Genomic DNA, 15024 nt, shown 5'->3' on the forward strand with positions numbered 1-15024 from the left:
ACAACCCATGAGCTAATTCATTACTTACCACTCATCACGTTTCAATTAGACTCTGTCTTAAGAAGTACAATATCAGTAGTTTGTTTCTTCATTCCAGCAAAAGCTGTTTCCCTTTTGATAGATATTTTTTATTCTATCTTCAGCTTATAGAAGCACATTTCAAGAATTCAAAATATAGTATAGTATAATGTAGTCATCATAATGCATGAGAGAACTTTGTACTGTAGAAAAATTGACCATAAATTCTTTTAGTTGCAAAATTTACAATTTTCTCTAAAAGTCTGTGATTAATTAGATATTTTGAATATAAAATAAAGGTGCCTTAATGCAAATACCTTTAATGGGTCTCTGTTGCCTACAGGAAAATACAAATCCCTTAGATTGGCATCCAAAGCTTTCCATGACGTGGCCACAATATTCCTTTCTGTCTATGTATCTCATGATACAGGAAAAATGGACTTTTTCTTATTCTTCAAACTTACTTTGCACTTTCCTATGTTCATAACTAGGCCCCCTCTCTTCTCTTTGCCTGGAAGAACCCATTCTATCCCACTCTACCTACCGTTATTCTTACTTCCTTTTAGCCTCATTTTAATTGTCACCTCTTCCACGTGGTCTTCCTTGATCTACCAACTGGCTCAAGAATCTGTTCTTCCACTGAAATAATGTAATGCATAATTGTGTCTCTAAAAGCTGTAGCATTTTGCCTTTATTGGTATTTCTTGCCTTCTGACATCCCACAAAAGGATAAACAGCAAAAGGAAAAAAGACTGATTATCTTTACTCATTGTTATAGCCCCAGCCAGACCAGTACAGTGTCTTGAACATTGAAGGTCCTCAGTACGCAATTAGTGAGTGTACCAGTTTCCTAGGGCTACTGTATAACAAAGTACCATACATTGAGTGGCTTAAACAACACAAATTTATTCTCTGACAGGAAGCCAGAGTCTGAAATTAGTTTCACCAAGTTAATGTCAAGGTGTTGGCAGCTCTGTACTCTGGTGGCTCTAGCAGAGAATCCACTCCTTCCCTTTATCCATTTCTTGATCCACATCCTTGGCTTATGGCCCCCTCCTCCATCTCCAAGTTCAGCAAGTAGCATCTTCAGATCTCTTTCTGCTTCTGTCACATGACCTTCTCTGCATCAAAGTACCCTCTACCTCTCAGAAGAACATTAGATTACATTTAGAGCCATATGGCTAATCAAGGATAATCTCTCTGTCCCAAAATCCTTGATTATATCTTTTGTCATAGAAAATGATATTCACTTATTTTGTCACATTCATAAGTTTTGGGGGCTTTGGATATATGGATATCTTTAAGGTGATATGATTAGCTGACCACAGAAAGTTTAATGTAACAGCCTTCACTAGTGCTGTTAGTTATTTTTATCATTAAATTGGATGGTGCTAATGAGTTCTCTGATCATTACAAGGCTATGTAACTTAAAAAAATAATAATAATTCATTATGTGACTTTTTTATTTAAAAAAAAAAGTAATAAGGTACTGAGTGGTTTGTAAAGTACTTTCCTTTATTTAACCTTTCCTATATTTAACCTTCAGGACAACTCAGTGAAGCTGATATTCTTTTCATTATTGTTGCAAACCAAAGTGAGGTTTGTAAAAGCTGCAGGACAGTTCTCCAAGGCTGACTTCTCCCCTTGACCCTGTAGACCCACCAGTACTTGATTCTCTTCTGGGCATCTTTCCTATTTCTAAAGTACCCCACTCTGTTAAAACCTTGTAAGTCACACTCATTTTAAGGTTTTTTTTAATATAACCATTCAAGGCAACATTCAGAACACTCATACATGCTGAGTCTTCATCTAACAAAGTCTCCCCATTGGCAACATCTAAAGAGCGTCAGCTTCTGTGGGGTCTGACCCTCTGCAGCCTCTGCCCCTGAGAGCCCACTGGGATCAGACTTCTAACCTGGCCTTCACAGAGAGTTCTTTTTCTAAGCCTTACTTCATAAACTTTTTCTTGGGAAGAAGTGACTACCTTACTACTAGCTCATGTGGTGGAAAAAGGCTGCCCCCTCCTCTCCTCACTTTCATTCACAGGTAGACTTAAGTTTTCCTGACAGGTTAGATTCCTCAGGTAGAATATGCTGTACTATGGCAGACTCTGCAATCTGGTTCCTGCCTGGTCTTCCACCTCACCCCACACAGAACTGTGTCTTTATGCATGCCATGCCCTCTAATTGGAAAATTGGTTCTCACCCTTTTTCTTAGTTTGTTTTCTGTTTCTATGACAAAATATCTGAGATGAGGTAATTTATAAAGAATAGAGGTTTATTTGACTCATGGTTATGGAGGCTGGCATTGACATCTGGTGAAGGTCTTCTTGCTGAGGGTATGACATGGGTGAGATACAGCAAATGTACTAACTCAGGCCTCTCTTTCTCCTCTTATAAAGCTACTAATGCCACCATTGGTATCCTATCCTAGACCTCATCTAATCCTAATTACCCCCTCAAACACCCACCTCCAAATACTACTGTTATATAAATGTGGGGATTGAGTTTCCAACACATGAACTTTTGAGGAACACATTCAAACCATTGCACCCCTCCTTTATCTGCCTGAAAACACCCACTCTTCCTTCAGGGCTTAGCTTGAGGAATAGTCTACTCATCTTTGATTCTCCTACTGAAAGCCAGGAACATAGTCTGTGCCTAATAAATGTTTGATGAATTTAATAAAACCTTCTCTCTGAGAAGCCTTTTTTTCCCCACCAAAACTATTAGCATTTTGTAAGAAAAGCAATATATCCACAGATTAGAAATGCAATCTTTTTTCCAATAAGCATTAATATAGTACCTCTAATATTATAGAATAAGATAGTCGATAACCAAATAGACTTGAGTTGAAAATATAAGAAGTAGATGGACACCGTAAAATTGAAAAGAAATAACTCAACCATTTACTCCCCATAGAAGTAAATATTTTATTTAAGTAGTCTGGAATTTTTATCTCCTAAGACTTTAGAAAAATGGGAGATTATATCCTAAAATTTTTCAAGTAAAAACAAGGAAAGTTAAGGCATATTTAAAAGCAGCTCACAAGAACTTCCTGTGTCCTGAACTATTTGTGTATGCTTCAATGTTATAAGAGAATATAATGTGAATTGCCTCTAAAATTTCAGTATCATTAAGAAGTCACTTAAAAGAGATTTTGAAAAGAGATGGCAAAGAGTTACACTGGAAAAGGATATAGTATAAGAAAAGATGTGATTTAATTTGTTAAATTATGCAAGAATAAGAGGAAATACTTATTGAAAGAATAAAAATAAGAAAAGGAAGGACATTATCTCAAAACCTCTGGAGATGAATTATAATCATTTCCAAATAGGATGATAACCTAGAAGAAATATTATCTCAGTGATAGTCTGCATAGAGGAAAAAAGCCAGGAGGTTTTTCTTTGTCACTGGCAGAGATTTTCTGTAAAATAGAAGACAGATGACAAACACATAAAGATGTAACGGGCTGTTTCCTAAGAGAATGTTCTTTAGGGTCTCCTTGGGAGAAAGGATCTTACAACTGATTTTCCAATTTGAGTTTTTTTCAAAGTTTAGCTCTATTTAAAAAAAAAGAAAATATGCCCTCCCTCATGTTCAAAGAATCACAAGAAATGTATAATCATTTTTTTCAAATACCCCTTCTGGAGTAAAGTAGCTGCTTCTCCTAAGGCCAATTCATGTCACCAAAACCTGATGGTAGTCAGGCTCTTTCTTAGAAAAGACGAAGGAAAACATCACCACTCCTTCTGAGCCTGTCATAAGTAAGATAGAGAGTACGTTTGTGCACAGGTGGCTGGCAACATCCTCTAACCCTGTACCATGATTCTGCTATGGTGCCCATGCTAAACAGAACTGCTCAACTGAAAGAGTGTCCCCTGAGATCACAGGTAACCTCTTCTCAGCCAGCAAGCTATGCTCAGGGGAAAACTGTACCAGAGTCAGAGAAGGGTGTCTGTAATGGTTATCAGGCTCAAAAATTGATGTCATTTGTGGCAGAATCTGATCAATATCCCTGAGCAGAGTAGGGACTATACTTTGCTTTTTATATTTATTTTTTAAATGTATCTAAGGACTCTGGTAAATGAGTCTCCACCAACATGAAAGATGAGCCAGACAGTTGAACCCCATTTTTCTCTAAAGTTTAAGGATGTTATAGGACATGTAAAATGAGAGTCACTGAGAATATATAAAGAATACAAGGTCATTCTAGGAAAGCATCATTGGCCCTAAGTGACCCAACTCTTTAAGATCTAGAATAGATGCCTCATAAATGGGACAGGCTGGGAAAGACTAGTGCTGTCCTACATTAGACAGTAAAAGTCTTCTGTATGTTCCTGTGGCCTAGATTCTGCTTTGTCTGACCATATCTGACATCTGTCTGATTACTAGACCTGCACTAGTCTGGAACACATATCTTTCCCTGATATCTATTCCTCCATCCATTGATGATCTCTCTGCCTGACCCATTCTTGCTTTGGCTTTACCCAACATTTCATCCTGATCTTTGTCTGTTTCTTAGGCTTCCCAATGCCGTGTTCTCTTCAACCCGATCTTGTCAGCTCGTATCTCCTGCAGAAACTAGCAACAACCACAGAAACAAAATGACCTTTTGCTCCAACTAACCAAAGAGAACAGCTGAAGACAGCTAAACTTTGCTCTGTGCCATATGGAGAGTAGAAAGCCATCACATTCCTCTCCACACAGCTTCCTGCTTTGCCATTACTTGGACACAGCATGCCCTTGAATACCCTAGTATTTTCCTTCATGATGTCTTCTATTCAAAAAAAGTCTCTTTCCACTTATCAGAGAGAACATTTGGCCTTTGCTTCTTGGGGATTGGCTTACTTGGTTTAGCATAATATTCTCCAACTCCATCCATTTACCTGTGAATGCAAAGGTGGATACTGAACCAAAATGGGGGGGGTGGGAATGGAGGAACTTTGTTTGGGCAAAGGGGAGGGTGAGGAGGGGAGGAGCATCAGGGCAGGAAAGATGGTAGAATGAGGAGGATATCATTACCCTAGGTTCATGTATGACTGCACATACGGTGTGACACTACATCACGTGCAACCAGAGAAATGAAAAGTTGTATTCCATTTGTGTACAATGAATCAAAATGCATTGTGCTGGCATATATATCTAGTTAGAACAAATAAATAAAAAGAAAATCTTGTAAAAAAAAAAAAGAAAGAAAGAAAAAAGTCTCTTTCCATCTACTTCCCCTTCGGGACCCCCTCTCCACTTCTATTCCTATCACTCATAAGTCAGTATTGGGGCATGTGGAGTTCATGTATTCCCTAATACAAACAGAGTTATTGGAGATTTTCAAGTTGGTTACCTTGAAGTCAGATAGAATACCAACTTTTTTGCCTTCTAGCCATGGTAATATATTTATAAAATTTCCCTGATACTCATTTTCCTTTAAATCTCTAACATGCTAGTAATAGCTGTCTCACAGATAGTTTTCATAAAGATTATAAAAGATGATGTGTATGAGGCATTTAAAACATACCTGTATCATAGCAAGCATTTAGTAGAGTAATAATATGGTACCAAGTCTAGACCCTAAGACAGAAGGGTCTTCTGTCTTACATACCTGTCGGGCCAAATCTTAACATAGTATTTTGTAGATGGTAGGCACTAAAAAATTATTTGATTAATTAATTAAGTAATGAAAGGCAGGATGTATTTAGCCTTCTTCTTTTCCCATCTAGTCCCTAATAATAATAATAATAATAATAAACAATAACTTCAACAACAACAACATCATAAACCCAAAGTTCCATTAGGCACAGTATCACTATCTAGTACACCAGGAGTGGTCAGCCATAGTTTTAAAAAAAAAGTTCTCAGGGGGTATATGATAAGGTTAAATCTGGGAAAAGAACAATGCTCCAGGAGTACTTTGTACATGTGGACAGACTGATAATTGGCCTGTGAAATGTGCTCTCACTGATCCAGCACTTACCCAATAAAGGCTCACCAGGTGAGCATGCAGACTTCTGCTACAGGCACGGGAGAAAGGTGCTGGGACTCCCTCTGCCAGTTGTCCCCCTCACCCCATAAGCCATTTGTGACAGTTAAGAATTGGGTTCATCTGCAAGTAACAGAAATCTGTTTACCATGGTTTAAACATGTAATACTTTGTTATCGTCAATTAATGAGAAATCTGAGCATAGCAGCTACTGTCACAGGCTAAGCAGCTCAAAGATTTCAGGGCCAATGTCTCTGTGAGCCTCTCAGCCTTTTCCTCAGAGTCGCAGCATGCAAATATCATTATCACATTTCAGGCATGAAGAAGGAATGAAGAGAAGGGAAAAGCCATAGAGTATAGTATGTATATCAAGAAAACAAAAGTATTTCCAAGAAATCTTACGCTTCGGTTTATGCATCATTGGTCAAAATTTTTATCACACTTCCACAGATATGAGAGAGATTTGGAAATGTGCAGACATGGAATGAAACAAAACAACTACAGAGAACAGTGACCATAGAAAAATGGGAAGTGGACAGAGGGTAAGAACCAGCACACTCTGCCTAGCATTGACTGGAGACTGGAGCGAATAGATTCTAATGGAGATCTTCATTTTTAATCACATCCTCAACCAAACTGTTATAAAATATGAAATCTTTCAATGACTGTCTAAAATTCAGTTGTCCTTTTAGTCTCTTGCATTAGAGAGCTACCCCTCCTATCAGGTCAGAGGCAGCTGTTCACCTTGGAGAATGATGATGTTATATATGACAGTAAGGTCCATCTCATCCCCAGCCAAGAAAGGCTGCTTTTCTCCCCTCATAAGAAGGCATCTCCTAACAAAAGAATAAGCTGGATCCATATCTTTTTCATTAGCTTACGTATCAAGAAGGTAATTGAGCTTTTGCCTTCTGCACATAGCATCTACCTAAGGAAGCTTCACCACATCCACCTTGTTTTCCAGCAAATTAAAGACTCTCCTGCACTGAGCTTTGAACACCCCCAAAAGCATATACCCAACCTTTGTGGCTTTGAAAAAATTAACTCATAGAGCACCAATATCCTCAGGTCAGTCTGGAAATACCCCTAGTGCAGCCACTGTAATCTCACAAGAACCAAAGAGGCAGAACATGGGCCTCAAGTAATCACTTGCAGTGGGAAACTGAAATCTAACTCCTGCCAATCTTCCCAGCTCTCCAAAAAGTTAGGCAATGATTCCATTCTAAGTGAAAATTTCCAAATACACAGACTATGAATTCCTAACCCCCCAAAGCATAATTTCTTCTTTCTCTGTATTTAACCAGGCACAAAAGAACACCCTCAGTTCACAACCCCTCCCATTCCAAATTTCAAGCTGATTCCTAAGGCCAGTAGAGATGGATACTATATTTATGCTAAAGGAAATACAGCCCAGAGGCCTTGAGCTTTGTTTTCAGCTGTGTTCCTAGAATGGGGTGATTGAATGAAGAATTCAGTGAAGAAAACTAGGCTCTTCACAATCTGGTTCCACTTACCTCTCTGACCTCACCTCCTGCTGCTCCTACCTTGTACTCTCCTTTCAGTGTGCACACGACCACCCTCTCTCTAACCTCTTTACGATCTCCAGCTGGGAATATGTCTCCATCTTTCTCCTGTCCTTCACCTGTCTAACCCCTACTTGTTCCTTAGGATGCTGCTAGGATATCACCTCCAGATTAAAGATATCACCTCTTTGCCTCCATTCCATTTCCCTCATCAAGCACTTGACACATACATCACTATAATAGAACTCTCACCCCCTGGTACCATCCTTCCCCCTAACCCCAACAGGAAGCTCCATGAGGGCAGCAGCTGCATCTGCCTTGCCCACAGGTGCATTCTCTGTGCCTTTGACTGTGACTGGCATATATAAGGCACTCAGTAAACATTTACTGAATGAATGAGAGAGGTATCTAAAAGCAGGTCAGACAGGTGGCTTTATCTTCCCACTCAGAATTCACTGGCCAGAAGTTTCTTCAGCTCAGAAATCTGGGCTTATGTTGCTGCTAAGAATATGCAAATGAAGGAAATAGGATGTGGATTATTCATGGTGTAGCACCACAACCAGGAGGATGATCCACTAATAGCTCAACTGGTGAAAGGTCAGAAGCATCATATTCGATATTGTTGATTGATGTGTCTGTATGCATTTTTTTATAGGTTTAGGGAAAGATTGTTTTGACTTGTTTTCTTTTGTTTATAAGTATTCCCATATTATTTTCTCCCTCTGATCAGTTACAGCTGGTTTTGTCCAGGGCAATTTTAAACATCTTGTAAAAATTCAACCACCACCATGACTTTAAAGAGGGATGAACATACCAAAATGAATGTGGTCCCCAGACAAATCATCACAGCCCTTTGTCATTAAAATCAAAGTAGATACTATAATGTTGGGAGAACCTCAACAAGCCACAGGGAGAAGTAATAGGGGAAAGCATGAAATAAGCCCTTTTTCTTTCGATTTGAGGCTGTTTTCCCACAGGCAGAACCAGTTTGGCTGAATTAAAATCTATGCTCCACTGTGTTTGCTTTGTCATTCCAACCAGGCTACAGGTAATGGGGACATTCCTCTCTCTCCTTCAAATAACACCATGAACAGCACCATTCAATGTTCTGATTGTCTCTCAGAAGCCTGCCTTCGCCCTGGGTCTAAAACTCTCTTAAATTAGTTACCACACTCCACTTGGCATTAAAGACATAAGTATATGCATCTGTCCCTTCAACCAGTTGTGAACTCCTAGAGCCTGAAATGGGACCATTTCCTTCTTCCTGTGTCCATAACACCAGGCCACTGGTACATTTCATGTATATGTGTCTTGATCTTATCTTTTGGTGGTGGGGGAAAGTGGTGTCAAAGAGGATTGGAATGTTGGACATTTAATTAGAGTTCACTAAATATTTTTGATTGTTTAATTGATGTTAAATTCCATGAAATCAACAGTGTGTGCATTTCATTATTTTCCCCCACAATCTTGTGCCAGTTTTGTCACTGTAGCTTGAGTGTTTTTAAATACTTATTGAATTGCTTCAAAATTCCATTAACTTTTGCTTTTTATCTAGCATGCTTATTCTTTTAATCCATGAAATTTGACTAATGGAAATTGATTTCTTTCTCCTAGGTGTCATTTTCTTCCCACATCTAACCCACATCCTTTGTTGCTAAGCTCATACGGTTTCTGATGCAGTCATTTCTGGTGCTAAGTTTGTAAATGAAGCTTTTATTTCTTATATTTGAAGAATATTGCTTTGTTATCTTTCCAGAGGTAATCGATAGTTACATTCCATTCTTATAGAATTTTGGAATTTTCACTTTTAGCATTTATTGCAATGATCTAAAAAAAAAACTTTCATCATGTAAAATAGGTTAAGTACTAGTCTATGGGCAGATAGCTTAGTTATGCTTAGTTTTATTCACTCTCACCTGCTAATAACTAGCTGTGTAACCTTAGGCAAACCACTAGACCTCTCTGAGCTTCATTTCCTCATCTGTCCCTGAGTTACAGGGTTGTAGGAAAATTTATGTAAAAAAAAAAATGATTGAAAATGTTCTAGGAATTTGTCTGCTGCAGAATAGAGGGTTAAATAAGGGTCCAGTATCTTCCTTAATCATCTTCCCAGAAAATCTCCTTTCTCTTTCTAGTCTATATACCCTAAGGACTTTGCCATCAGACTAATTAATAGTACTTTTATAGAGTTCTTTAAGAAGGAGACTTTGAAGGCCTGGGGAAAAAAAAGTAATATTCAAAGAAAATAAATTGGGTGCAAGAAGAGAAGTGGTAGGGAAGAATTCAGGGACCAGAGGTATCACATGGTCCCATTGGACAGCATTGCATTGGGCTATGGTTTCTGAATTCATCCAAGAATTTGTCTTCTGGGCTTATTCTTAACAACCAAACAAAAAAGAACAAAACGCTGAGTTTTTCAGGATATTTGAAATTAGCTGAGTCACTTGGGAACAGTGTAGCCCTCTGAACTTTGACACTGGGTTCCACATCACCCTGATGAGAAGAGAAGAAAACAAGATTTAAAAAAAAAAAAAAAAAACTTTAAAAGTTAAGGTCGCCTGGAGTCTCTGAACCAGGAGTCTTATTGGCAATCGGCACATTACTCTTCCTCATGTCCATAACACTTTGTAATGGTTACTGTGACATTCATCAACAAAATCAAATTATGAGTATGGTCAAGTGTATCTTATAGCTTTCCAATTCTCCTGTAAGGTGGGGATTTTCTATGAGAATCTTCAAAACACTTCTTAAGGTTTATTAAGTGTCACTTCTGCTGCTCAGCAGTAATTAAGCTGAAAGGAAAATGTCAAGAATGATAAATTACTATCATAGGTATATTCTTTCTTTTCTTTTCAGAAGCTAGTCAGCCCTGTGTCATGAGATTCAAAAATATTAACTTGGAGGATATTGAAGAAGAAAGTCTTCCTGGTATATTATTTTAAATAAATGATGCCTCAAATTCATGTAAATTTTAAGGTATATGATTTAGATGTAATCTGTGGTGGTATGAATACTCCATGTTTATTCAATTTCACTAAGAGCTACTTGATCCTGCAGAACAGGCTTCTATGCCTGAAACAGGCATGTGGGACCCAGTCTGCTATGTGACTAAGAGGAAATAACCTCATGTTGCAATATTCATCATTGGGAATGGAGTGAACATTAATGAATGATTTTTCTCAATCAAGCTCGTCATCATCAAAGACATAAATTTCCTAAGTTCCTTGCATTTCCATTGAATCCAAATAGAGCCTTGGGGATCATGAGGAACATCATTAAAAGCCAATTACTTTTCTGAGCATCATATTTCAGATTATAAGTCTCATTATGTGAGATAATCAAATTTTCAGCCTCTTTTTCAAACAAATAGAAGTTAAGATAATAAGTAGGATGGAGGTATAGAGCAATTTGAAGACCCCAACAATTGATTAGTTTTGGATGATGATATCCAATTGCAATGAGAGAATGTGTAAAATCTAGAAACAGAATTTTCAAATCAGCAGTGCTAATGAGAGTGTATCCATCTTTCTCACAGACAAGTTGTATCTCTGGATTGTAGTGAGGCCCATCACTGCCTCACTCCCAGCCCAAACTACCTCCCTTTGATTCCTGTAAATTAGCTGAGAGGACAGAGAAGCCTACAGGGACACATATTTTCTGAGAAGCACAGACCCCATGTGTAGAGATTTGTATGTGGAACCAAATGCAGAGAAGCCTTGACAACAGTGTACTCAGGGATTTTGGTATTTGGGGGTACTTTATAGATCAAGGACTCAAAAGAATTAGATAGTGAGAAAAAAAAGATTTATTTTCTTCATAGAAGCGTACTCTACTGGAAAAATGTCTTCTAGATACTAAGAATTGTGATGGTAACTATGCACATGGTAGCACTTGGAACAATTTGAATATCAGCCAAATTAGCCAATTAAGGACAATGTCCCCCACCCACATGATCAGTTGGAAGAATTTAAGATTAAACAGCTCTCACTCTGAGGATAAACAAAGAGGAAAAATCCAACTGATGAACTATAGGAAGAGATTTCAAAGAAAGAAAAATGAACCAAGATTTTTAAGATTCAAAATATTCAGACTCTTGAATTGGCTGTGGTAACTATGTGATACTGACCAACTGGCTGATTGGTTTAAATTAGTATTTATTTAAAGCAAATATAAGCCAAAGCATTTCCAGATATAAATTCATATACCTAGTACAATGAATCTTAAATAAACATAACATGTTTAAAAAAAAATGTCCAGCCAGGCATTGTGGCACACACCCATAATCCCAGCAATTTGGGATGCTGAGGTAAGAGGACATCAAGTTTAAAGCCAGCCTCAGCAACTTAGTGAGATCCTTTCTCAAAAAAAAAAAAAAAAAATTAAAAAGGCTGAGGATGTGGCTCAGTGGTTAAGCACCACTAGGTTAAATTTCCAGTATCAAAAAAATAAATAAATAAAATAAGCAAAGAATGTTTATCACAGTCACAGCATTAAACCAAACTACATTATAATTAAGTTGCTAAAAATCCAATGATTTAGAAACATAAGTCTTGACAGGTTTGGAGGCACGTGCCTGCAATCCCAGCAACTAGGGAGGCTAAGCCAGGGGAACTGCAAGTTCAAAGCCAGCCTCAGCAATTTAGCAAGGCCCTAAGCAACCCAGTGAAACCATGACTCAAAATAAAATGCTTTAAAAAAAAAATGGCGAGGGAATGTAGCAATGTGGCTCAGTGGTTAAGCTCCCCTGGGTTCAATCCCCAGTCTCTAAGTCTTAAAAACACCCAAATGGGGTGCATGAGATTCCTACAAAGGAACAACAACAAAACCTCTCTAAGATTTCTTGTAGGAATTCATGAAATCTACAAGACAATGGAATGACATGTTTAAATGAGAAGAGGGGAATCAGAGTCAATCTAGATTCGTATCCAGTAAAAAAAAAAAAAAAAAAAAAAAAAAATTCTTCAAAAATTTCTTCAAAAAGAAGACAAAATAAGAACTTAATAAGAGAATATCAAAGAATTTATCAGCAGCACACCCACACTAAAAAGGACTATTAAAGGAAGTTCTACAAGTATCAGGAAAATGATGCCAGATTGAAATTCTACACAAAAGAATGAAGAGTTACAGAAGTGGTAAATATGCAAATAACAATAAAATTGTTTTCTCATTTATTAATTTTTTAGTGCTTAAAGCAAAGTAACAATAATGTACTGTAAGATTTGGGATCTATGTAGAAATAAAATAAGCCCATTAGAGCCCAAAGGATGGAAAAGGGATAATGAAATTTTCCTGCTGTCTTACATTTCATGTGAAGTCATGTAATATTATTTAATGGTAGATACTTATAAGTTTAAAACTAGATACTATAAACCATAGAGTAACCACTTAAAATAGGAGAATAGCTAATAAACCAATAGTTGACATACTAAAAATTGACTAATATAAAACAAAGAACATAAAAGGAACATGAAGAAATGAGACAAATAGAATACAAGTTGAAAAAATGTTAAGAGGTGAGGGACTGTGGGTGTGGAGAGAGGATGAAGCTGGGGGTCCTTCCTACAGGGACAGCAATGATAACAGTGAAGATATTTCATTGTTTGATGCAGAAGAAGAGACAACTAATAGACCAAGAAAGTCCAAAGTCAGACATCCAGTGGCATCATTTTTCCATGTGTTCTTCTGAGTCAGTGACATTATAGTCTATCTTCTCTGTGAATGGCTCAGCAGCAGCTTTATTGCCTGAACAGTGAAATTTTCTCATTGTCATGTGACTTTGGAGCAATGAAGAATGTCACAGGTAGACTGATGGTTTTCCTTTGGTGGTGGAATCATACTGATGAGTATGGAAAGAGTTATTGGGTATTTGAGCTAAGGAAGTCATCTCCTCAAGAATCAAGAATCAAGAATCTTTTGGTTAGGACTGCCTGCCTTTCCAGTGCTGTGGTGGGTATTTGCCTATTAGTGCTCTCTTCCTTTTCAGAGTGAAGTGGATGGCTGCGGTTACCATGGTTGTGGTACAACAAGGTGCCAACCTGTATGATTGCGTCAGGTGCAAAGTGGGTAGCCATAAGAATTGAACAAGTATGGGTACCCTTGGAAAGCAGTTTTTAAAACAAAACACCAGAGTTGGTCAGAATTCTTGAATAGAAAGCAAGCTTATGTACTCCGTGACATTGGGGAATGGCTGATAATATTCTTGTTTATGAATTGTTTGGAGCTCAGTCCAGTTATAATGAAGAGTATTGGGTTAGTTTGTTTGGTTTGCTTTTTTCACTTAAAAAGTTACATGAAAACTGGTTTGCTTGTGTTTTTTTAACAATGTTTTAATTTTCTTTCTCTTGTAGTTGGGGCTGGGAAGTATGGTGTCACTAGAAACATTGTCAGAATTTATTTTATGGTGTACATATGTAAGCAAATAGTAATGTATCAGTATATCCCAAATTAATGCATTCATTTACATGTGTTACAGAGATATTTGCATTTTGATCCATAGAACATAGGATGTTTCTAGTCTATGTCAAAGGTCTATGTGTTTATACATTATTTCTGTAGGTTATTTTCAGAAATAAGTTGATCCCATCGTTAACAGTGAGCACTTGGCTTGGGTATGAGTTAGGCTAGTAGTATTAACTAGTTTCTAAAATTTTCTTTTATCTTTATACTGCAGCAAATCATTTACTTAAGGAATAAATAATAGAAATGGAATCTTATTAGTTTATATTTAAGGGCTACTCAAGGTTTGCTGCTATTCTATTTATTTATTTCATGGAAAGGATAGCCAGATTTTATTTTAGAACTTCCCAGAAATTCTTCAGTGCTCTTTTGGCTACTAAAAATCTTATATTATAAATGAATATTATTCTTATATCATAGTAAGAATAATCATTTAAATAATTGGCATAATAAATGCCTAAAAGACATTTTATGAATCTAATTTTTCTTGCTATAATGGGGATATTATAAATAATACATTTGTATTAATAATGTTTCTTTAAAAGGGCAATATATATAATGCAAATTAAAACAATCTACAAACTATTATAGGCACATGTAAATTCGGTTGTAGGTACTATAAACTTTGCTGGTATCTTTTTTGGTGGGGGAGGGGGGGAGGAGCACTCAACCACTGATCCACATCCCCAGCCCTATTTTTGTATTTTATTTAGAGACAGGGTCTCACTGAGTTTCTTAGCACCTTGCTTTTGCTGAGGCTGGCTTTGAACTCAAGATCTTCTTGCCTCAGCCTCCCAAGGCGCTGGGATTACAGGTGTGCGCCACTACGCCCACCTGGCGGCTTGTTGGAGTCTTTTAATCAATAGATTACGTTGTGAATTGTATCTGTACATTGTTAAAATATTTTAAAGATGTTTTGTTTTAGTTGAATAAATGTCCTTGTGAGTGATAGCTTGGAAAGTGCACAACTTTACATATGTATAAAACTCTATTGTTTACCAAGTGATGGGGTAGCCAGTGTCCCAGAAGAGGAGGTTCCTGCTAGGAG

At 37.3% G+C, this 15024-nt stretch overlaps 1 pseudogene; it reads left to right on the top strand.

Moving 5' to 3' along the window:
• The first annotated feature begins 5912 nt into the window (after nt 1-5912).
• Nucleotides 5913-13666, top strand: LOC101960803 (Golgi apparatus membrane protein TVP23 homolog B-like; annotated as a pseudogene).
• The last annotated feature ends 1358 nt before the right edge of the window (nt 13667-15024 follow it).

The sequence above is a fragment of the Ictidomys tridecemlineatus genome, chromosome 6, assembly GCF_052094955.1.
Source record: "Ictidomys tridecemlineatus isolate mIctTri1 chromosome 6, mIctTri1.hap1, whole genome shotgun sequence".
In the NCBI taxonomy this organism is placed as follows: Eukaryota; Metazoa; Chordata; class Mammalia; order Rodentia; family Sciuridae; genus Ictidomys; species Ictidomys tridecemlineatus.